The sequence below is a fragment of the Onychomys torridus genome, chromosome 7 (assembly GCF_903995425.1).
Source record: "Onychomys torridus chromosome 7, mOncTor1.1, whole genome shotgun sequence".
Taxonomy (NCBI): domain Eukaryota; kingdom Metazoa; phylum Chordata; class Mammalia; order Rodentia; family Cricetidae; genus Onychomys; species Onychomys torridus.
The window spans coordinates 74,337,904-74,364,720 of record NC_050449.1 but is presented as its reverse complement, the minus strand read 5'-3'; positions in this window follow the sequence as shown (position 1 = coordinate 74,364,720).

The window sequence follows — 26,817 nt, the reverse complement described above, 5'->3', positions numbered from 1 at the left end:
CCATGTTTACTGAAGCATAACTCATAATAGCCAAGAAATTTGAACAAATTAATTCTTCATCTACAGATGAATAACAAAAATATAATTTATACACACAATGGAATATTATTCAGTCACGCAAAGGCTGAAACTGTCATTTGTAATAACACTGATGGTGTAAGTAATCTCTAAATTTAATAAAATAAAGCAGACACAGGAAAACAAGTAGCATTGTAGCAAGGAGACTTCTTATTAATTATGAAAGCTTGGCCTTTAGCTTAAGCTTCTCCCACTAGCTCTTATAATTTAATCTGTTTCTATTAATCTACATTCTGTTGTGTGACTTTTTACCTCTTCTTAATTTTGTATGTCTGACTCCATTTCTTGCTGGCATCTCTGCCTCTCTTCTTCCCAGAGTCTTCTCTTTCTCGGGAAGTCCCTCCTATCCTCTCCTGACTAGCTATTGGACATTCAGCTATTTATTAAACTAATCAGAAGGCTTCTTGGCCAAGCCACATTTTCACAACGTACAAAAAGATTATTCCACAACATAGCATATAATATCAATCATAGAGAAAACATAATACATTTAACTTCATAGAATTTGAGAGTAGAATGTTTGTTAGCAGAGTCTGGGGACAGTAGTGGAGAAGGAGAGATGGAGAGAGGATTAAGAAATGATACTAACAGAGGAGTTAGTATTGTGCAACAAAAACCCTAAGCTAAGCAACCACAGCATGTTGCACAGGACCTGGTGCAAACCCATGCAGGCTCCATGATTGCCTCTTCAACCTCTGTGAGCCCCTATGAGCCCTGCTTAGTTGATTCTGCAGGAAGTGGTCTCCTGTTGTTCTCAACCCCTCTGGCTCCTATAATCTTGTTTGCAGGACTCCCCAAGGTCCACCTACTATTTGTCTGGTCTCTGTATCTGCTCCCATAAGCTTCTGGAAGAAGTCTCTCGGATGTTTATTGGACTAGGCACCAATCCTATGAGTAGAGCAGACTATCATTAGGAATCATTTCATTGACTTTTTTTTTTGTCAGTCCTGCTTGGTTCTATCCTAGGTCTCTGAGCCATTCAGATCAGTGAGAGTGGGGGTGTCTCTAAGTCCTTTGCCTTTTTGAAGGCAGCTGTTCCCTTTTCCTCCTACTGGGTTGCCTTGTCCAGCCTTGATATGAGGGTTTATGCCTAGTTTTATTGTATTTTGTTATGCCATGCTTGGATGATATTCCTAGAAGCCCTGATCTTTTCTGAAGGGAAATGGAGGAGCAATGGATCTGGTGGGGGGAGGGGAGGTAGAGAGACACTTGTGGGGGGGTGGAAGCTGAGGTCATGGTTTATTATATGAGAGAAGCATTTAAAAGAGAAGGAAATGATACTAAGTTATAGTCAGATGGGACCAATAAAATCTGGAATGCTATTACACAAAAGAGTAAATACAGACAATAATGTACTAGATATTTCAAATAGAGGAAAGAATTTTGAACATTTTCACCATTGAGAAAGAAGTTTAGGGGCTGGAGAGGGCTAAATGTTAGGATCAAGTACTGCATCTATTTCAGATGGTTCACAACAGCCTGTAACTCCAGCTCCAGGAATTCCAATGACTTCTTCCGACCTTGTCTGGCAATTGCACACATGCATACATACCCACACAGAAACACATACATTGATGGATAATTAAATTAAAAATATAAATAGTGTCAGTTATTTGCTAAGATCTATGCCTTCAATCTGATGAAGTGGACAAATGAGTTGACAGAGGAGAGACTCTTTCTCTTCAGTGTCTTTTCCTCCCTCTTTCCTCATACCTGCATCATAGTCCTGTGCCTAACAGCCGCAGCATCCACTGAACTTTCTCCTCAGGCCTGCATCTGCCAGACCCTGGCTTTCTATTGTTTCTCTCTCTCTCTCTCTCTCTCTCTCTCTCTCTCTCTCTCTCTCTCTCTCTCTCTCTCTCTCTCACACACACACATACCAATTTCCCTCATTCTTGCATTTCCTGCATGGTGCTGTCCCTTGGGGAGGCAGACTATTGGCCAGTGTTCCCATGGCATGAGACTAGTGATTGGGCTTTTGTTTTGCTATATTTTCACTTAACAGGGATATCTATGCAACATATGGAGAGTGTTTGTCATTCTTCTCTATCACATCCCCTGTCTATAAAATGGTAAACAATAAAACATTTAACAGGTACATATTTAACAGATAATTAACATTATATCTCAGCTTGGCTACATTTGTGGTCACCAGTAGCAGCAGTGTAAATCATTAGCCTAGATGCTGCAGGAACACACTTTGTACATGAGGTTAACATTTACAAGTTGACCACAAGTAAAAGAGATGATCCTAACTGACTTCTCAGTATACATTGCAAATTCCAGAACTGTATTTTCCATGTAGAAACTGAAAAGAAAAGACTGTGCTCAACAACAACAAACTAGTCAAAGGATTTCCCCCAGGAAGTTTAAGGTTATGTTTTCAGCTCTCTATTTGGGTTAAGTTCCTCGTGTGGGACAAGGCAACGCATTTCTGGTATGCTTACAGGTATGCATGTGCCTAGCCTCCTCCGTATTTGGTCTCTCTGTTTTAAAGGAAGGGCTCAGCCTTCTAAGAGGTTCAGCATGACCATGATTATAGTTCTACTTCCTTTCCCCCTTCACTTTGTGACAACACTGGGGTGCTCATCCTGTCTCTGTTCACTTTGAATCTCATGTTTGGGTACTTAACCATAACTTGGCTGAAACAGCAAGGGGGCTCACTGGGCATATTGTTGACAACTGTCTGGCAGATAAACTGGGCTCAGTTGTTCCCCATATCTCAGCAGCCCATATAGTCATACACAGATCTGTGGCCCATGTCCCCTGGGAAAAGGGAGAAAATGGGATTTAAACTGAGTTTGAAGCTAATATTTTTAAATTGAGGATAGATGTTTTTCACTTGGAAGGAGATGATGGCTTTTTATTTTTCAACTTTTTATGATGGACATTTTAAAACTTTTATTATATTTAAATTTTTATTAGCATGCTTTTCATTGATTCTTTGGGAATTTCACATCATGTACCCAATCCCAAACATTTCTAAGTCTTTCCATGTCTGTCCTTCCCTTGTAGCCTCCAAGAAAATAAAAACAAATTTAAAAAAAACCCAAAAATATAAATAATGTCTAATGAGATATGTTTAGCTTGACTTTATACTACACATTTATACATGCATTAAAACATTACATGGTGCCCACTAAATTTGTAATGTTGTGTATTTTATGTGTGAATTTAATTTCCTTTTAATTTTGAAAAGATGGACATAATAACTTATTTCTCTCATCAAATTATGACATTATGCCTATTTACTAATCTCTCTCATCTTTTCTTCTTCCTCTATCCCCATTATCTGTGACATTTGTTCTACTCTAAATTTCTGTAAGAATAATTTCATAACTATTAAAAGTCAGTGACAATAAAATTGTAATTAATTTTAAAACAAGGCAAAAGGAAGAGAACATATGGGGATGATAGGAAAGAATGTTAATAATGGCATTGAGTTCCACAAATAACATAACAAAATGGAAACATAAGGATAGGTACTATGTGAGTGACATGTGGGAAACACAGCCCCAAGCATCTAAGCAAAACATGAGCATCTAATTGATGGCACTGAGACTAAGTGAAAATAGGAAGATTTTGTGTGTGTGTGTGTGTGTGTGTGTGTGTGTGTGTGTGTTCACATCATTTGGCAAAAGCACAATAGCTTCGAGTAATTAGATATTGGAATTAAATTATGCTCAATGTTGTTACATTTATATCTAATTCAAATTGCATGTTATTAAGAAAACTAGATTAAGAGATTGACATGAGCTGTTTGCATGGTTTTCTTCTTGGCAAACTCAATTGAAAGAAATAAGCCGATGGTGAACTAAGGCTGCAAGGCACCATCCTTTACTTGTGCCTATTCTCTGGAGGTCCCATGTATAAATAGTAGCAAATGTGTTGGGTTCTGCAACATAATACACTAGATTTAGGTTTACACCTCCATTTTTACCCATAAGGCATGCTTCAAACAACATAATACCAGCAGTTAAAGTTCAAAACTACTGGAAAAATTAATCAATAGCTAGGCATATTGAATTATTTGGATTTTCATGGAGATAAGGATGGAAACATCTAGGAAACTGATGACAGACCACAGTAATAATCCCACTAAAGTCCAACTTGATAAACCAATGAGTTTATTTGACTTGTTTATGGGATAATGGGTGAAGATTTATCTACATGAACAATGTAAAGATAAATAATTTCATCATCATAGAAAAGCCCAACCCAGCATAGATAACAACTTGGGAAACAACATCCCCGTAAATACCTATAGCTTCACAGGTTTGTAGAGCCTCATCTCCCCAGAAGTCTTTACTAGTTATATACTCCTGGGTCGAAGGACTTGTGGAACTTCTAAGTTTCAGGAGCTTTCTGGGAGTTAGGAGTTATTTACTTCCTGAGACAGGCAATTTTGTTTCCTTTCTGAGTCTTAAGGGACCTTCCTCCAGGATACAATGTTTTAATGCAAAGGGATTGCTATATAACAAATTAAAACATAGTTAACTTTAAACAATTATCAGATGTATATAACATAGTCCTTATATTAGAGTGTAGATGCTGAGGATGTGGACAATGACAAATTCATATTGAATACAAAGAATTTGTGATTATAAACTAGGAATCACAGAAAAATGTGGAAGTTCTTGTGTGAAAACATCTAGTGCTTCTTGGTGACCTTACATTGAATTCTCCGCAGATTGACTTATTTTGAGTTATAATCCACACATCATTGCCATCTGACATTTCATGGCTAAACCCAGAATTTTCTCCAAAAAGTGGAAACCAGGAAATTGTGTCCCCTATAATAAATAACAGTTTATAGACTCTAATCTACTGCCACCAAAACACCAGGAACAGAAAAGAAATAAAACATGAGGATCAAATATATCAACAGTCGTGAAGTACAGTGCCAAACACAAGAACAATAAAGCGTATTGGATTTCACATTTCAGAGAGTAATGCATGCTCTAAGTTGGCTGGTAGTTAAATTATGTGTCTAGCAAATGCATCCCAAAACTTGTCCCCTTGAGATTTTTGTGCAGCTTCTTGCTGCTTTGAATCCATTTTATGAACATTACTGTAAAAATCTCATCATTACTTTAGGCCTGGATCTGAAAGAATTTCCTACATGAAGCTTTCTTTGCTCCCAGATCCAAGAATGACAGCTATTTCCATCTTTGATGTTCTTTTATTCCAGACATCTATGTGTCAGTAGCTTCTGCTCTTGGTAGTTTGTCTCTCCTCTTCTCCACCCATTGGTACGTGATCTCATCCATTCCCAAGGACTTCAATGCTATCTATAATTAGCTTCCTTTTTTGTTCCAACACTGACCTCTCTGATTTAAGCTATTTCTATTTTATTTGTACTTGGATGTTAGCCAAAGTCTCAGATTTAACATAGGCAAAGCAAAAGTTGTATTTCTATCTTATCAAATTATTCTCAGATATTCTAAGAGAGGAGAAAAGAGTTTGTGCTTTAGCCTAGCTTGGTAAGTATGGCTTCACGACCCTACAATGCCTGTAGACTCCCCAATGCCCGAGCATATTCCACAGGGAGATATCCAGCTAAGACTGGTATGCCCTACTTGCAGTTTCCCAGCCTCCATGTTTGGGCTGGGTGGCACATCCTGTGCAGCATCCCAGCCTACTGGGACCATATCGGACACACAACCAAGAAAAAGAAGCCCATACCCCCAGGTTTCATCCAAAAACATGAAAGATCTATACAATATAACCATATATTGTATATATATTCCAAAAAAATCCACAGTCCTAGAGAAATGTTCTCTAATGAGAAAAAAAAAAAAAAAAAAAACAACTAAATGAACTCCAGTGTGGTTGATATATTGTGATGGCAGGAAGCAGAAAGGTATATAAGGCATGAGGACCAGAAACTAGAGCCTTTTTAAGCTTTTAGCTTTTAGCAGCAGTTCAGCTGAGATCCATACAGATGAGGACTCGGAGGCTTTCCGTCTGAGGAAACAGGATTGGCTGAGAAGTTGGGAAGGTGAGGTTGGATGTGGCTTGTTCTGTTTCTCAGATCTTTCATTGTTCACCCCAATACCTGGTTCCAGGTTTGTTTTTATTAATAAGATCATTTAAGATTTGCATTATACCCCATAACACATATTTTAAAAGAATAATCATAATTAACATCAAAGAATCACAGGATGTAAAGGATACACAAAGAAATAGTTCAGTGAACTTAAAGAGGATAAACTTGAATAAAATAAATAATTGAGTAATGCTCAAGAGAACACAAATACACAGCAAAATGAATTGGTGAAGATAATCCAGGATTTGAAAACCCAGTTCAATAAAGAGATAGAAATATTAAAAAGAACTCAAGTGAAAATAGAGTTGAAAAACTCAATAACCCATTTAGAAGTCGTGGCGGCGGCGGGGGGGGGGGGGGGGTTTACAAGTAGACTAGATCAAGCAGAAGGAAGATTTCAGAACTCAAAGATACAGTGAATGGTTATACAACACAAACAAAGAATATGAAAAGATTTTAAAATGCAAGAAAAGAACATACAGGAATTGTGAAACACAGTGAAAAGACAAAATCATTTAATTACAGGAATAGATGAAGGATGAGAATCCCTGGCCAATTTTCTTCAACAAGATCATAGAAGACAAGTTCCCCCAATTTAAGAAACACATACCCACAGAGATATGAAAAGCACATAGAACACCAAATAGACAAAACTAGAAAAGAATTTCCCCATGACATATCATAGTTAAAACACTGAATATACAAACAAAGAATATTGAAATCTGTAAGAAAAAAATTATAAATTATGTATTAAAGAAAGCTCATCAGAATAACAGTGGGTATCTTGGTGGAAACATTGTTAGCAAAAAGGGACTGAAGCAATGTACTCCAAGTAATAAATCATAAAAATGGCCTTTAAGACAAAAGCCATGTGATCACTTCAGTAAATACAGAAATAACATTTGACAAAAGCCAACACCCCTTCATGATAAAAGTCCTAGAGACAGGAGAGAGCATTCCACAATGTAACAACCAAGATGCAATATTATCTTAAATGGAGAAAAAAAAATGAAGCAATCCCACTAAAATCAGGAATCAGGCAGAGTTTCTCACTAACCCTATCCATTTTCAATGGAGTGTTCAATGTACTTTCTGGACCACCAAGGCAAGAGAAAGAAATTAGGAATATGAAAATAGGAAAAGAAGTCAAATTTTCCCTATTTGCAAATGATATGATATATACATAAGAAATCCCAAAAATCCCACCAGAAAGCTCTTAGAAAGTATCAATAACTTCAGCAAAGCAACAAGATGTAAAAATCAACATGTAAAATTACTATCCTTTCTATATACCAACAATGAACATGCTGAGAAATAGATCATGGATAGTCACATTCACAAAGCACTCAAAGAAAACAAACTAGGAATAAGCCTAAGAAAAGAAGCAAAGGTCCTCTACAATAAAAGCTTTAAAACTTTGAACAAAGAGATAAAGACATTAGGAAATAGAAATTCCCCCATGCTTGTGGATTAGTAGAACTAATGTGGTAAAAAATGACAAGTCTACTAAAAGCAACTTACAGATTCAATGTAGTCCCAAACAAAATCCCCACCACATTCTTCAAAGAAATAGAAAAATATTTCCTAAAATTTATATGGAACTACAAGAGGCTCCAAAAAGTCTAGTTGTTCTGAGAAAAATCAAATGAATAAACAATGCAGGGGATTTACCATTCTAGAATTCAAGTATATTATAGAGCTAACTGTAATAAAACAGGTATAATACTGGCGCAAAACAGACAAGAGGACTAATGGAATAAAATAGAAGAACCAAACATGGATACATATGTTTTAGGATTTGTATTGCCATGGTGAAACGCCATGACCAAAGTAACTTGGAGAAGAAAGAACTTGTTTGGCTCGTACTTCCACAGCACTGTCAGGACAGGTACTCAAAGAAGGCAGGAACCTGGATGCAGGAGCTGATGCAGAGGACATGGAGGGATGCTGCTTCCTGGCTTGCTCCTCATAGCTTTACTTCACTTGCTTTCTGACAGAATACAGAATTCCAGCCCAGGGATAACACCACTCACAATGGGCTGGACACACCCCCATCAATCACTAATCAATCACTAATTAAGTAAATGTCCTATATGCTTGTGTACAGTGATCTTATAGAGTCATTTTCTTAACTGAGGTTCATTCCTCTCAAATAACTTTAGCTTGTGTCCAAGTTGACCTAAAACTACCCAGCACAACACTTAACTACAGCTACTAGCTATTTTACAAAAATGTCAAAAACATACACTGTAGAAAAGATAGTATCTTCAATAAATGATGTTGACTAAACTGGATGTCCATGTGTAGAAGAATTAAATTAGACCCATATCTATCACCCTGTATAAAAATAAACTGCAAATAGATCAAAGACCTCAATGTAAATAACGAAACACAGAAACAGCAAGAAGAAAACATAGGCGGTGTCTACAAAATATGTGTGTGAAAGGACTTTCTGAATAGGAATCTGTTTGTCCAGGAATTAATGCCAAGAGTTAACAAGCAGGACCTCACAAAATTAAAAATGCATCTGTTAAGGAAACAACTGAGTGAAGCAGAAGCCCATAGAGTAGGGTAGAAGTTTTGCCAGCTATACATCTGACAGAACTGATATCAGGAAGATAGCAATAGAGTTCTCAATATAAGAATTAAAATGGCTAATAAATATATTGAAAAACGGTCATTATCCTTGGAAAAATAGGTAGGTGAATGCCAATTAAACGACTTTGAGTTTTCACTTTTCTCCACTCGGAATGGCTGAGATTGATTTAAAAAAAAAAAAAAAAAACCTGACAACAAGAGCCATGAACCACCAACAGCATCCATTAGTAAGGACGAGAAGCCTGCTTTCAAGTTGTTGGATGGGTGAGTCCACAATACAAAACAATACAGGCTGCGAGTCAGGTGAGTCCAAGAGACTCCCAAAACAATACAGGCTGTTGCCTTTGATTGTCTTCCGGAAACTCAACATAAAGCCATACACTTAGAACATAAAACTTGATAAATTCCAGCTGAGTCTACCCCAGAGTCCTCCACCCAAGGGAGAAAAGCCGTCAGTAGTCATAATAGAGCTGTGATGCCTATGAACCATAGCAATGGCCAGCGTGTCAGAGGGAGTGTATCAGGAGGTGGAGGGAGGAGTGGGAAAAGGGAAATGATGTAAAATTTTAAATTAAAATAAAGTACATTTTTGAAAGAAAAGCAATAGGAGAGGGAGGGAAAGTACAAATAAGAAGACTTGTCCTTGATTCTTTTTTCAGTTGCTCCACCACCCAGTGTGCTCTGAAAAAGTGGCATCATTTCTGTTCGGATCCTGGAGAAGTCTCACAAAAGACCACCATCCAAATATGCAATCAGCAAGAGCACTTATTATTCCAATATACTGGGGCTGTCCGTCCTTTAGATATGATTGGCTTAAGCAAATAGCAATCACATTAGCACGTTGTAATTGGCTAAGTCTAGTCAGGGGCTGGCCAGGGTTATGGTTTTCTATTTTGGGGGCAGGCTTGGACAAATCCCAGGCTTTGCTCTTACTTAGTTATTACCTTGAGCTGCTGATTACGGAGGCTGGCTCTTGTCCTTATGTGGTTATCACCTTGAGTTGCTGACTATGGAGGCTGGCTCAGTGGCCCAGACTTGCTGTGTCCTATCTCCCTTGTCCCTGTTGTCAGGGGCACCAGTGATTAATTGCGCTTTGTTCATGGCTTCCTCAGAAACTGTCTGTCCAATTTCAAGAGCAGGGACTGAGGCCTAGTTTTCAACTAAGTTATTAGGGCAGGCTGTCATGATATTTGCCTTGCCCTTCCCTATTTTTACCTTTCAATCTCAGCACAAGCAGGTAGGACACTTGGTATTCCAATCACAAAAAAAAGCACCATTTTCTCTAGTCATAACCACTTTAAGAAACTTTTCACAGAATATCCATGTTCTACTCCTGAGTTTTCTCTAGAGGGTGATAGGCAGGTTCCATCAAAGGTAAATGTTTTGACTTGTTTGAATGAGTAAACATGTTGCTGTTAGACTTGTGTCTGAACATAGCATTTGGAGTCTAGGAGTTAGTTATACTCCCTAGTAGGCAGACAGCTTGGGACAGAGACAAGGAGACCACGGTTGGTAATAAAGGTTGCAGATTTCCAAGGTGACTGGCTTCTTCCTCACCCTCCTGACTTGAGACAAAAGTCTGGCAGCTTAAAGCCAAGGCTTTGTAGGTTTCTGTCTCCCACCAGCAGGCCTCCTGCTGATGGACACCCTCAACAAGTTCAAGGCCTGCTCAGGACAGGACAGTTCTAGATCAGTCAACCAACCTAGTTATCTTTCTTCAAACTGACTACCCTAAATTAGGGAAAGGCAACTCTTCAGAGGCTTTAAGACCCCTAGCCCTAGAGAAGAAACTGGATGGAGCTGGCTCTCTGAGCCCCTGCCATGTGTGTGTTTGGTCACCCCCAGTAAACCCCTTTCTTCCACTGCTGATTCTGTCTGAGGTGTTTGCGATTTCTCTGCTGCTGCCTGTTACACTTCAGGTCTTTTCCGCCGTTTAATTCTTTAGCTGACAGAGAAAATAAATACAATCAAGACCCACAGACTATATCATTCCAAGAACCCTAGACTGCATCAATTTCCTGAAGGCTCTGTCACATGGTTCTGTTATTTTTATTTATTTATTTATTTTATTTTCCTGATAGTACTTTGGGAAAACACTCTTCACTCTCTTGTTACTTCCTTATCCTAGCTTTTTCAACATAGTTTGCCTCTGTTTGGCACAATGCTGCATATTAATTAATTTATTTACTTACTCTATTTTTGTTTTTTTGAGACCGAGCTTTTCTTTGTAGCCTTGGCTATACTGAAACTCACTCTATGAGCCAGGCTGGTCTCTAACTCACAGAGATCTGCCTGCCTCTGCCTTCAGGGTCCTGGGATTAAATACTTGAGCCACCGTGGGCCCAGCTAATTTATTGATTTTTGTATTGTCTTTCTTCCTGCTTAGGAATAGGGTAGGATTTTGCTACATTGGCTGTTACATCATAACACTGATAGACACAGTATGGGAATTAAATGCACAATTCAATACACAGTCAATGCACAATAAAGAATGAGGCAGCACATTATTTCCTTTGATGCATATATATTTTATGGCTGTTTTCATAGTCATTTCTCTTCAGTAGTACTATAAGCTTCTTGGGAGCAAGAAAGGTGTTCATCTATGAATCTGTATATAATCCAACCTACAACATGCTATTTAATGATGCAGAGAAGCAGTTTAAATTAATTAATTAGAGGTTAGTGGTATTGTGTCACATTTCAAACTAAGATGGATGAAAGTTGAGAGTATCTGAAGGAAGGTCAAGGGAAGTTGGGTTGATCTGGAAAACAGGGCCCAACCACTTTCAGAAGGACTGTTCCTTGCTCCAGGTTAGCATCTCATCCTCCATCATCAAAGGACTTTGAAACAGCATTCTGTTGCAGCCAATACAAAGTGCGAATTGCCACTAGTGGCAGAGAGCCTGCCTAATGGAGGAAACCCTAAGGGCAAGACAAATCATGTATAAGGAGAGGGAGTCTGTAAGGGTGGTACCTAGGAGCCTATAAAAAGTCTGACTCTCACCCCAGAACAAATTCCCACTTTCGGGGACACTCCAGATGGAGGCTGTTTGTCTGTTCTGGTAAAGTTTGTCATTTTGTTGTGTTGTGTTCTCTGTGGTTTGTGCTTCTCAAGTTCCTGTGGCATCTTTGATTATAACTCTGCCAGTGGCCCTTTTCATTCTAACTTCAAGTTCAAATACCTGTTACCTTGACTTCCTCTGCATGAGACTTCTTTCCAGGATAAGCAATTATTTGCCCAACTAAAGAACAAAGTGGTGCAACCCCTAGATATCTACCTCTCCCTCAAGGCTCCCATACCATATAGACTATGACCAGATTTTTAAATATTCTAGGAGAATGTATTGTGTCTCAGTTTGATTACCTCAATCTCTTTAAAACTGAGAAAAGAACACAAATACTTGATTAATTGCTGCCTGTGACTTAAAAGCACCTGGAGATCAGGAAATCTAAAATTAGATTGTGATATGCATGAAAGACCATGAAGGTCAAACTAAGGGCAATGTCGAGGAATCAAGGGAGAAAGAAGAGGTTCAAGGTAGAAGGCTAGTTAATAATACTTAATCATGCATTAATAATATACTTAATCTAACATAATCATGTTAGAAGGAAAAGACATTGGAACATGAGAAATCAAAGCAACTTTAAAGTTTTGATGATGTGCCAAAAACCAGAGTTTAAAAAATGAGGCAAAAGTTAAGGAGATGAAAATTCAGTTACTTAGATAACAAAAGAGTAAGTTAAGAATGAAGAAAAATTCAACAAAGATTTGCCACATACTAAAATTATATTCTTTAAACATTATAAGTAGGCGTGGTGACATATTCTGTAACTTCAAGGAAGCCGAACTAAGAGGGATCCTGTGTTTGGGGTCAGTCTGTGCAATGTAGGAAGACTCATTCTCAAAAATAATAAAAGAAATTAAATTTAAAAAATAGGTAATAAGTGCTTAAGATGCTGTAGCGTGAGATGATGAAGGAGTGTTTGTCTCAAGTTCTAAAGCATGGGAGATGCAAATATGTGTTCTAAGATAGATTGACAGTTCTATGATTGCTATATTGTATCTTAGGTAAACCCGATCAGCTAGGTTGCCTTAGCAAAAGAAGGAATCCACATAATGAAGATTACTTGTGTTAGACTTCAACACAACTGAACACTTAATATTGGTTTTCCACTGTCTCAATTGAAAGAAAAATTACCTGCAGAACATTAAATTCTGAAATTCTCAAACAACAGCAACACAGCAACTTTGTCCCATGGTGTGGAAAAAGGTATAAAGGGAAGCAAATTAACTTAAGAATTTTAAAATGAACTCCAGGATATTTGAGTATATTACAATATAGAAATGCATCTAAAATCAAACACTGTTGAACTTCTTTGAATGATATATAAATAAGTCAAAATAGCATCAAATTGTGGTTATTTTCTTAGGAAAATAACAATTTAAATTAACTTTATCAAAAATAATTCATTTGTAAGGTAGGGTATCAAACTTCAAGTAGTCTGTAGTTCCAATAAAAGCTTCATGACACAGAGACATACATTTTTATTTATTTTTTCATGTAATCTCTATCTTATGACTGAGTCCTCACCAGGAGAAGTTACTGTAAGAAGAAATGCACAACCTGAATTTTACTTTTTCTAAATATATTTTGTTTTGACAACAAATTAATCTGTTTTCAGTGTATAATCTTATTAGACATATATAAAGTCTTTCACTTCACTTTTATTGCCTCATAATATTATCCATCCACTTTTCCAAACTTGTCTTAAAATATTGAAAGCAATCCCCCCATATGTGCATTCTTTGACATTGGCACATACCTAAAGCAGAATTTTGGAAGGTAAATCATACCCTCAAATCAACAAATACTTGGAGCATAAACAAGTCTCATGGTTTGCAACCACAGGTAGCCATGTGTGTCACCTTAGATGATACAACCTTCTAACAGTGAAGTTCCAGTAACCCCAAACTAATACTTTCATATAATTTATACATTGTGAGTGTTATTGAAGTATTCATGAAATTTCTGCAAATTCTGTAGTAATGCTCTTAACCATGCTGAGCCATGACAAGGATATTTTCAAATACCATTAAGGTGGTATGCATTACCAGAATAAATACAAATTTAAAAACTGAAAAAAAATGATAAAAATGTTATTTTCACAACTCTGTTCTTTCACTTCATGGAGCTTAAATCATTAATTTTTGCACTGAATCCCCTTTAATGTAGTTATTGGTGTACTGCAATACTGTGCCAGTTTATTATATCCCCATCTTTGGTAGGTGAATCTGTGAAGTTTGCAACTGTTTACACAGAATTTGGAGTTATTTATGTGTATAGTCATCAGAAAAACTACCAAAAATAATTTTCTTCAGATTCATCATGCACAAAACATAGATTTCAACTAAATGTTAAAAGTTCTTAAAGAAGTCATAGTTTCTCATTATGGTTTGAGCACTTGAAAGAAGAGATGTAATGAAGACCATCTTTCAATCTCACCACCTCATACAAACTCCCTTGAACACAATAATAAGTGACATGAGTTTCCAGAGTCGGGTATAAATGTCTCACTCTAAAAGCAAAACAGAACCCTCCCTCTGACCTAAATGCAGCCTTCCCTGCATTAAATAACCAGGAACTTGCTGATAGCAGCAGCCTGGTAACAGATTCTCTTACACCTGGTAAATTAACATAGGTACACTTGCTTCTAGGCATTCCTGCTGTCCCCAGCAGCCACATTACAGCAGGATCATCTACCCTGAGTCCCAGGACCTTTCATAAATGGTACCAGGGAGATGATGGCATCTTTGGGAACAAGGGAGTGAAACATCTCTAAAATATTCTACTTACTTCTTATATGGCATCTCTCCAACTATGCTCAGCTGACAGGAGGAGGCAGGGTAGAAAACTCTCCAAAACAAGATTCCAGTATGCACCTTGATGAAGAGATTTTGGAGAATATTTTCACACATACAAAATAAATTAATAAGTACCTTACAATAGGATCCCCAGATAAAAGGACAAACACCTTTAAAAGTTTAATCGTAGCTGTGGTTCTGAAATTAAGCACAGCAGGAATTGAAAGTTATGGACTTCAAAAGACATGGCTCCATCTTTTTTAAGCTCCACTTGGCATATTTCTATGTAGCTTCCAACACTTTTGTGTAGCTGCAAAGACAGCATAAAGGTAATAGGAAGACACTACAGGCAACCAGTACAACCAGTAGGTAGAGGAAATGTTATAAACTATCTTATTCTGGGCTCATAAGGCAGATTAGTGTATAAAGTCACTTGCTGCCAAGCTTCATGACCTCAATTTGATCCTGGAGATACATAGGGTAGAAAGAGAGGGCAAATGTCCACAAGCTGTTCTCTGACCTGCTGGGGGTGTGTACATGTGTACACACACACACACACACACACACACACACACACACACACATCATAAACCAAATAAGTACCTAAATATATAAAATAACAGTAACTTAAAATACCTTCTCATAGGTGGTGATGGCACACGCCTTTAAACTCAGCACTTGGGAGGCAGAGTCAGGCAGCTATCTATGAGTTTGAGGACAGCCTGCCTACAGAGTGAGATCCAGTACAGGCACCAAAGCTACACAGAGAAACCCTGAGTGGAATAAATAAATAAATAAATAAATAAATAAATAAATAAATAAATAAATATTTTCTCAATAATTCTAGTAGGTTATAAATATAACATTAATTTATTATATGTTAGATCATTGACAATGGTGTTATATACATTTTGTAGTACTTTAACAAAGACTTTTTAATCTCTATAATAATGTCAGTAAATGTTCATACCTTTAGTTTACATGGTATATACAGAAGATATGAATGAACTAAGATGAATGCCCTATGGAGCTTCCACTCCACTTGAGAATGATAAAATGTAAGATGCATATGAGTCAGCAGATGATAATTACTAGAAAAAAATGAAATTTAGGAAAGGAGAGCTATTATAAAGGAGAATAGGAAGGAAGTACTCAGGTATTGGTTATTAGCAGTTGCTACTAGGGCTTCTGGCAATGTTTGAATGCAGTGCAGAAGTGAATATGGATTGAACACACAGGAATGTCTGTGAAAGAATGGTCCAGGCAGAGGAAAGAGCAAGTAGAAGAATTTGAAGTGGAACTATAGTTGGTATAATGAGTAAGAGCAAAGAGCCAATGGGAATGTGTGTGGATAAGAAAGAATAGTGGACCATCTGGTATTTGCTTTCACTGTATGGGCATTGGAGATAAGGAGAGATGTGTTTTGATCAAAATTTTCAGAGAACTTTGGTTGCCAAACTAAGAATAGACATGAAGAAAAATAGAAACAGAAGAATACCATGGAGGCCAAGGGGTCTAGAGCATATAATGGCAACAAATGATGCTTTAACTATCTACCAAAATTTTGCTAACTCTAAAATGTAAATGTAAAATACAGAATCTGGGTGCACACTTTATATGGGGGAAAACAAAGTATTGTTTACCAACTGCAAAAAAAAAAAAAAAGAAAAAACAATGGCTTGTAGGATTTTAACAGTTGACAGTGGATAAGTTAAGTAGCCATCTTCTCAATGTATGGAGAATGTTACTTGTACTGACAGAATGTATGGGGCACATGAAAGAAGTAAGGAGCCAAGGGAGATTCTGAGTTGTTTTTATTTTCTTTAAAACATGGGATACCAGGATAATGGAATTGCCATGTAAAGATACTGAGTGCACTGAAGGTCAGTCATGTTCAGGAAAAAAAGGGAGAATTGGAGTTTGGATGGGCAGACATCATGGTACAATAGCTTTCACACAGCTGGTTACTGATATTGAAGGTGGAGACAGTCTCAGAAATATAAACTTCTTTGTTGCCAGAAAGAAGGTAGTTTATAAAGCCAGGCACTAGATGCAATGACTAAGGATAATGGCGTGCCAATTAAGGATAAACAAGAGAGCTAGTACTGAGACCTGGAACACAACAACATTCAGGAGTAGAAAACAGAGAAGAGGTATGGTAAGAATCAAAAGAAGGATTGATAATGGAAGAGAGGGAAACCACAGAACAAACCTTGAAAACCAGGTGAAGAAAAGGTGCTCAGGAGATGTCTTCATTGTGAATATTGATGCATCAATAAGATCATTGGGTATAACACTGCCCATCACTGGTGACCTACAAAAACAGTTTCAGTGAAGTTGTAACATGTTGTGTAGATTCAGAAGAAGATTAATGGTAAGACGAGTCTGAAAAATAGTAATTTTAAAATAAATTTGGTACAGAAAGGGTCAGAGAAGTGTGGGAATGTGGGAAATGCCAGTAGCAGTGAACCTAAGAAGAGCAGTATTCTTTTATAGCAGAGGAGAAATGATGATATGTTTCTAAACTGTAAGGAATGAACCAGCTAGAAACAGTATAGGTGGGCTGGTAAGAATACTTTACGTTTGATGAATTGTAAACTTACTTTTTTATAATTTAATTTAATTTTACATATCAGCCATGGGTTCACCTGTCCTCCCCGTTCCCACCCCCGCCCCCACCTTCCCCCCTAGTCCACCCCCATTCCCATCTCCTCCAGGACCAAGACTCCACTGGGGATTCAGCTCAACCTGGCAAATTCAGTCCAGGCAGGTCCAGTCCCCTCCCTCCAGGCTGAGCAAAGTGTCCCTGTATAATCCCCAGGTTCCAAACAGCCAGCTCATGCACTAAGGACAGGTCCTGGTCCCACTGCCTGGATGCCTCCCAAACAGTTCAAGCTATTCAATTGTCTCACTTATCCAGAGGGCCTGATCCAGTTGGGGGCTCCACAGCCTTTGGTTCATGTGTTTCCATTCATTTGGCTTTCTGTCCCTGTGCTTTTATAAAGAACCCTGGGCCACTGTATCATCAGGGAGGGGAAAATTTTTAACACATTTATAATTCCAAACTAAGAACACAAATTGTTCAAGGCTATCTTTTTTTCATCATGTCTATTCAAATGCTCATCATAATATACTACACTTTTGAACAAAAAAAAATGAAAATTTTATTTGTTGTCATTAGTAACTTGCCTGTAAAACATACCCCAAATCCTTGCCAAGTGTTTGATATATTTACACAGGCCTATTTGACCGGGGATGTTTCTGGGACCTTCTTAAAGATTTAGTTTCTGGAAAGAGGAATCATCAACACAGACATTCACTCAAGAGATACCTTGCAAAATTGAAATACAATTGTGGGTGAACAGGAGAACAACCTGATGTTCTGTGAACTACTGGTCCTGTATTTATTCTCAAAAGTCCACAGGTTCCTTTGGGTTTTATTGGTGTTTTTATCAGCTCTCATGGGATGCTAATGAGCAGGGCTTCACTTCTTGGTATAGATAATAGTCTCAAATAGTCACCCCATTGTGAGGGTTTAGTGACAGGATCAAGGCAGAAGTGCTCTCAAGAGGCAACAATGTAGCAGCAGTCTCTGGATCTATGAATATTGATCTAGTAAGGGCCTTCTAACTTCACTTTAAACATGTTTGTGCTAGCTAAATGGCTTTGGTTTGTTTTTCCTTGTCTTTGCCTAATTCTCCCAAATCTACCTGAAAGGTTGTATCAAGGGCTCAGTCATAAACTAAGACCACCATGGGACAGTTGTGCAGCTTATGGGTAGAAGGGAATTCTTGTTTATATCATCCAGGTCAGGAGAAGCCAGAGCATGGATGGAAAGTATCTGTGGGGAATGTGGTCCTGGGTGCATGGGATATGTTGTACTTTCCTGTTTCTGTCTTTTTCTATATTGCTTTACTTCCCTGACTCTTCTAGATTATCAATCTACACTTATGTATTGTGTTTCTTTTTGTTCATTTACTTTTATCCTTCTCAATAATTCTCTTACCCAAAATAAATAAATCAAGAAATAGAAAATCATATACCACATTTTCATACACATTTTTATGCAAAATCTATTTACTCCATGGAGATTTTTATCATATGTTCCTATTGAAGAAGCATGAGGATGGTGTGCCATACTATATTTCATGAAAAACCAACATCCTTTGGAAAGAGCAATCAAGAAAGTTTATAAGATAATCAACGTAAGTGGGCTGTAAATATAGGACCTGTATGAACATGATTCTTTAAAGAAATTTCTTGAAAGTCAAGAGAAAAATCTATGTATTAACATGCAGAGTACCTAGCTCTCAGTCCAATGCCCTTATTAATATAGTACTTATTAAATATTGGGAAATGAATAATGCTCTGTATCCCTAAGGACTACAGATCAAAAAATTGAAAATCATTATTAACTCTAATAAATTACATTTCTATTATGTCATACTTTTCTCAAAACCAGTTTGGAAAAGAAAATGAGAGCTAGAAATCCATAATGTTTGTGTTCCTGTTAGAACAACTTCATTGAACAGGTTGGCTACATATAGAAGTCACAGATGCCAGCTCACTTACATTGAATCCAAATAATTTTAGGGGATAGAAAAAATTGCTAATTGAGTACCACTGAGGATATTGGCTTCCTAATTCCAAATGAGGTGATTGTTTCATCCTTTGCCAAATGTTTAAAAGCTGCTATGGAATTATAAAATCCTGATCTATTGAGAGTTTAAAATGTTAGTCAGCCATTTTTTTCATTTAACATCATTATCACTATTTTAATGGTGAGTAGGCTCTCAGAATTTAGATATCTCTGAGCAAAATTCATGAACATATTAATGTAATCCTTAAATGAAATGGCTAACCACATCATTTTATCTGTGTAAAGTTACTTTTCTGTAATATACCAAGTACCTGACTCTCTAATGAAGAGAGCATATGACAGGAAGGAACCTTGATTCATTTACTTGACTGAATACTGTATTGTTAATTTGTTAAATATTAATCTGTTTAAGTATGCTTCCCCTGATACATTGTGAGTTTCTAGAGAATAGAACCTATTCAAATCATAATTCCCAGTAACTAGAGCAATGACAATACCCAGGACACAGTTGATAAATATTTATATGTTAGATTTTTAGTTTCTTTACAAAAAACGATCTATCCTTTTGTTAATTTTACTTAATAGCAATGGAATATAAAAATTCCTTTTGTCAACTAATCCTGGAGAGTCCTTGGCAGGATCTTAATTTCTGGTAGCACAGTTTCTAGTGGCTGCACTAGAAGGCAGACAACTGCTGTGGGACTTCAGCACCACCTCACATCATCCAACCCGACCCAAACTGACATGTATTCAGTTCACTAGACTTGAGCCTTGAAAGCTCCTAAATCCAGAGCTTTAAAACTCCAAGACTTTTCTACTTCATCACGACTTCTAAAGAAACTTTTGTGTAGTTAAGAATCTGTTCCATACATTACTTTTGATCCAATTACTTTTTCTTATTGTCATGTAACAAGTTACCATAAATAGAGCAGCTTAAATTTTCATTCTTCCATCAATGAGTCAGTAGTTTTGGCACAGCCTACTTGGGACTTCTGATAAGGACCACAGAGTCTGCAAACCAGATGTCAGCTAGATCATGTTGCCTTCCAGAATAGGGCATTTTCCCACCAAAGGAGATAGTTGTTATAAGAACGCAACTCCATTGCATAGAATTGTGGACTAACACTGCTTCATTGCAGGTCAGAGCTGCTGTGAGATGCTTGCCTTTTGACCCTCTCATAACATTGTATCTCTGTAAAACCAGGATAATTCTCTTCAGGCATTGTCTACACCCATTGTTTTTAAAGATCTACTTATTTTTATTTTATAGGTATGGATATTTTACCTTTATGTATGTTTTTCTGCCATGCACATGCAGAAAAGGGTATTGGAGCCTCCAGAATTAGAATTATAAATGGTTGTTAGTGGCCTTCTGGGTGTTGGGAGCTGAACCCAGAACCTATGCACTAGCATCAATGGTTCCACCTTCTGAGCCATCTCTCCAGCTTGTTTAGTCTCATTTTAGAGGATGTTTTCCTGATTAAATCAGGCTTACCTAGGATGATCTACTTTTCTGATTCACTAAAATCATGATCTGCGACCTTCATTAGATTCACAAAATCCCTTTACCATTTCCACAAAACGTAATCGAATCACAGCAATGGCATCCTACTCTTCTCAAAGATCTTACAGGTACTAGGAGGAAACTAATATAGATGAGAAATTTAGGGACTATTTTATGTTGTTCAAATCTTAGATAATCTTTTAGTAAAAAATCCAGAGCCAGATATCAGGATGAAAGCTGAAAGCAGAATACCAGCTCCTAGCTCTTACCTCTATGAAATCCTCAATCTATAGAGAGTGAGTTTCTGTTTCTACATGCCTTATATACCTTTCTCTGCCCAGACATCACTTCCTAGGATTAGAGGCATGTGTGCTTACCAGTACTGGGATTAAAGGTGTGTGCCACAACTGCCTGGCTCTGTTTCCAATGTGGCCTTGAACTCACAGAGATCCAGATGGATCTGTGTGTCCCAAGTGATAGAATTAAGGGGGTGTGCCACTGCTGCCTGACCTCTATGTCTAATCTAGTGGCTGGCTCTGTCCTCTGATCCTCAGGCAAGTTTATTAGGGTACACAATGTATTACCACAATTTTAGAATTTTTCTTTTTACAATTATAGTTGCCTTCCAGCTAATCTTGTTTTGTGGCATAAAAAAAGTGTGCTGACATTCATAGATAGGTATGTGACATATAAAAGATATAATAGTATTTGTATATAAAATATATAATATTATTTGATATATCTGTTCACTTTACTTAAAATACAACATAATTATGTTTAATATTAGTTAGGGATGTGTTACATTTGTTTATGCTGTGGAACATTTGTTTGATAATTCAAATATGAGTAGCATTCTTTTATGTTGTATTTGTTTAAATGTAAAGCTGTGTTCCTTTGCCTGTCTAAAACACCTGATTGGTCTAATAAAGAGCTGAACATCTAATAGCTAGCCAGAAGAGAGGATAGATATGGTTTTCAGGGAGAGGGAATAAATAGGAGGAGAAATCTAGGCCCAAAAGAAGAGAGAAGGAAGGAGGAGTGAGAAAGGGGAAGAGGAGGAGGATGCCAGGGGGCAGCAACCCAGCCATATAGCCACGTAGCCATAGGGTAAGACGGAAAGAAAGATATATAGAATAAAGAAAGGTAAAAATCCCTGAGGCAAAATGTAGAAGAGAAGCAGGATAATTTAAGATAAGTTAGAAAAGCTGGTTAAAAACAATCCAAGCTAAGGCCAGGCATTCATTAGTAAGAATAAGACTCCGTGTATTTATTTAGGGGTTGGGTGACAAGAACCCAAAGAGAAAACAAATCCTACATAATTGCATATACCTGCCTCTGTAAACACACACACACACACACACACACACACACACACACAGCATATATATTATATTAAGAAGTACTTTTATATATATAAATTATTTTCCTTCCATTTCAATTTTTCTTCTACTCATCTTCTTTCTTTCCCTTCTTCCTGATTCAATTCTTCATTAACTAACAACATATGTATTCAGTTTATGTACAATTCTAAATGTCAAGAGATTCAATCCTAATCATGAGATATTGGAATAAGGTTTTCAATCTCTTTATAAGGTAGCATTTGAGGAAACATCTGTGTTTGTATTCTATGAATGAGACAAAGTGCTTCTTACATTGGATGGTTCTCTAGAAAAGAGATCAATATATATGCTTAACTATTCTTGATGATATAAAGAAAACTAAACCATCTGTAAGCCAATTTCCTTAAGCTAAGGATCCTTTCAGAGAATATACAATAATGGGAAGTAAAAGTTTATAGGTCCAGTTATCCTCTTTGTTCAATAAAATCCTCACTTTAAGAAACTGGATTAAAGAGAAGTTACTCAATGTATTTATCTAATAGATTTTCTCAAATTTGCACAGCTTAAGAAAATAAAATGAGTAAGAGTGAACTGAAGAGATATTCCTATCTAATCAGATATTTAAGAGTCATTTTATTCATAAGCATTCTGGTGTGGGAATTAAAGAGAAGCCTCTTCAAAATGATTGCTTTGAGATGGCAACAAATGACAGTACACCATAAACTAATGTACTGAGTGGCCCAAAGAAGAAATGCCACTCAAAGAAGTCCAGGTGAAGCTGTTCTGAGAACTCATTATGAAACTGAATAGAATAGTCTGTTTAATTTGTATGTGGATTAGTAACACAACTAACCTCTGTCTTCTTGGGTTGTTGCAATCAAGGAGTAGGACTTCATGAGTGAAATACAGGGGCCTAATTCAGAGAGGGCTTTGTTATAGTTCTGGCTGTACTAATGCCTTATATCTAGTTCTGACATGAATTTCCTCATATGGAAAAATAATGCCTAGTCTCAGGGTGTCCTTAAGAATAAAACAATTTGTCTACAAAGGGGCTGATACTTAAATAGGTCCATTGTTGGGATTGTTGACTTAACATATAATTAAAATATAAATATACTTACAGTAACCTAGATTTTAAAAGAATTCCTAGTTAAAGCATGAATGGGGCATTCACTGGGAATTTCACATTCTTTAAGCTTGTATGTACCCAGAGAGACTGGAGAAATGACCAGTTAGTTCCTTTTATGGAAACTAAAATCAAAGTGATTTCATATGTTTGGAGTGTGGAATATTTATTTCACTAGTGTTTAGATTATTAGTCCATATTCAGTATAGATCTTATGATATACTATGAAGAATAAATGACATGGAATACTTTTCCACTAAAATATATTTATTTATTTTTAAATTTGGTGATTTATTCCTTCTTTTTGTAACTCCACTCTCCTGAATATGATGAGGAAAATGATCTAAAATATCTTATTTACCATAAAGTACTGTATAAGAAAATATTTTATTAAAAAGGAATCCAACTTTTGTTGAAATATTATATAACATATCCATTAGAAGAACCATCTGATAGTGATTGAAGTGATCATCCGATCATCTAAAAGAGGACATGTTAGTTAATGCCTGAGCATCAAGGATCTGAAAAGAAATTTTGAGTTTTCATGTTTGAACTGGAGGGAAAAGTACCTGCTGTGCCACAGTGATGGGTATGCCCTCTGAGGGCATGTCACCTTTAGCCTTTGTGTAAATGTTCCTTGAACCTAATCTAGGACCAAAGAATATACAGGGTTTCTGCTCTCCTACAACCAGCTTATGTGAAAGCAAAACTTAGACTTAGTTCTCTACCTACGCCATTATCAATAATAATAAACACAGAAGCATTTACAGACATTTCCTGCCTGTTATCTATGCTTTTGTGATAAACCAATCTCTAAACCAATTCTTTAGAAGTGGACTTGGCAATAACCTAATATTTGACACAACCAACCAGAATACTGTGGTACCTAACCCCACCAGAATCAAACCCTGAATGATATACTGAGAAGTGAAGAATAAAACACGTCCTCTGAATTCACCATGTTACACAACCAGGATGTGAGATTCATATTGGTTACCAAAGTTTATGTCAATCAATGCTACTAAATTTCCCCCATAGTTTACAGATATATTCACTGTACACATGAGAAAATCTACCAATGTACCACAAAAACAAAAAACAAAAAACCCTTATCTAAGATCTATTTGCAATGTCTGTGGACTTGATCAGAGATAAGGACAGTTAAGGTTCTTATAGCTGTCTTTTGATGAAATGCCAAATCTCCTGCGTGTATAGAATATAGAGGAACCTCTATTGAGAAACTAATTGAGTGACACTATGCTAATATCTGGTACTATCCTGTAGTTACGTTTTACAGCATAGTTCCAGTTTTTTGACACTCATTAGTAATTCTCCAATGCTGATCTCCTTTCTTCAAAGTGTGTCTCCCCTGCTACTGCTAATCAGTCTCCTATTTGGTCTCCTGTTAGTGACCTTAGTCCCCTAAAGTCTATCTTCAATAGCAGCAAGGCCAAAATCCCTCGATGGGTTTTAAGGGGGATCCACTATATTTCTTCTACTGTCTAGTTGAAGCTGGACTACCAGCCATATCACAACAGGCTTTGCCTCCATGATCATATAGTTTATTTTGCTTTCTATATGAAACTCCCTGCCTCTATTATAAAGGCCTTTCTATGCCACTTAGCACCCATGCAGATTTTATAGGACAAGCTGCTTAAACATAGATCCTTAATTGCATTAGGGAAGGCTTCACACTAGAATGACATTTACACAAGCCTGATACCCGTTTTTGCAGTATTTTGTGAATGATCTCCTCAGAGATGTCTCTTCTCTCCACAGTACCTCCTCTCACCCTTGTCTTTTGTTCCTTTCAATGACCCTTACTGCCAGCTGGCCCTTTCTGTTATTTCTTAAGTCAAAGCATGAGCCCTGTGAAGGCAGAATTGCCATCTCTTTCTTCCCTTTGTTTCTTCTTTACATTGTCAGCCACGTGCAGGCTTTCGGTGGTTATTTTTGAATGTGTGTATAATGATTAAGTTATATGAATGCATAAATAAAATGAAATTTACTGCTTTTCACTTAAATGGAAAAATGTATGTAGTACGGCACAAGTAGCCCCTCAAAACATTTTTCCTGATCTTAATTTCCAGAATCCATGGCTATGACCTTATATAGAGAGAGTAACTAGTCCCTTCTACTGTAAAAGATACCATGTTGAGGATTAGAGCAAATGAGTTTTAACCTGGATGATCTGTGTAGGCTTAAATCACTTACCTGTAGCATATGAGAATGAAGCAGAGTGGGAGAAACGAAGAAAAAGACACAAGAAAAGAAAGTGGTGTCCACATGCACTGAGGTTGGAGTGAGGGTGCACTTGAAGGCAAGGCACCAGCCATTGGAAGCTAAGAGTGGCAAGGATCTTATGCAGCCCTGGAACTGGAAGAAAGAAATTGGCTCTGCCAAAGACACCAACCAGGTCTCAGATTTCTTGCCTCTGAATTGTCATGTAATATGTTTCTGTTATTTTAAGTAGCTCTATTTATGGCCATTTGTAGCAACAGTCCTAAGAAATTATAAAAAAAAGAATATTGATATATCTAATAAAATATTTGATTGCCAAAGAAAGACAACGTAACTGTTGAAATGTATTTAATTTTTATCTTATGGAAAATATTATCATCTTCAAATTGTATCTGGAATTGTTGTTTGGGTTCTTAGTCTGAGTCAGGAGGAGAAGACCTTAGGGAATCTTTGGACAGAGAGAGTAATGGAATAAATGTGAAACACAACCTGAAGGTGGTATTATCTGCTTCAGTAAAAGAATGAACCAAGAAACCAAAAGAGCTGACTAGCAATATCAGTTCACAGTGTTGTTAACAATCAGATTGACAGTGTTTAAAAATCATGAGAACATACTCAAAGGAGTAGTCAGTGCACTGTTTCCTGTTGGTGGTAAGCAAAGATTATGTCAACTCAGTGGAGGGCATCCTGATACTTTTTTATCAAGTGTACAGTTTCACCTAGATTTGTGAAATAGAGTCCTTGAATATTGGAATATTAGAGGCCTAACAAAGCATCTAGGATTTGAAGAACCAAGAAACTAAAAGAACAAAAAGCTCCCAGAAACAAGCAACTCTTTATAACTCTTCCCAAGAACTGCCAATTGAGTTGTGTAAGACCAAAAACTAGTAGGTAAGATGCTGCATTGAAGGTTTGGGATCTGGGGGGACTGAAAAGGTAAAGTTTAGTTGTGACAAATAAGAAAATCACTCCCAATTATCATAATCTAGGAGCAACAAAAAGAGAGAGGCTAGCCCACAACACTACCACAGTGTCCCTGAAGACACTCCTCAGATTCCTCACTGTGGTTTTGGTAAGAATTATTCATCTAAAACATGCATTAAAGAAAAGAAAAAGGAGAAAAGTGAAAAAAAAAACTTGCAGTCTAACAGAAAATAAAGAACACAATTTCAAAAATTGGCAAGGTTTTGGCTAGATCCTACACTAAAAAAGATATACAAATGATCAGTCAGTTGGACATCTCCGACTGGTAATCAGGGAAATGGAAATGTGGATAATGTGGTCCTGTTGATTTGATGTTCAACTATGGATAGAGGAAAACAATGTAGTATAAGAAGTGATGATATGGATCTAAGGAAAATTCACCTTTCTTTGTTAATGGTGAGCATGTAAAATGGAGCAGCTGTTAGGGAAAACTG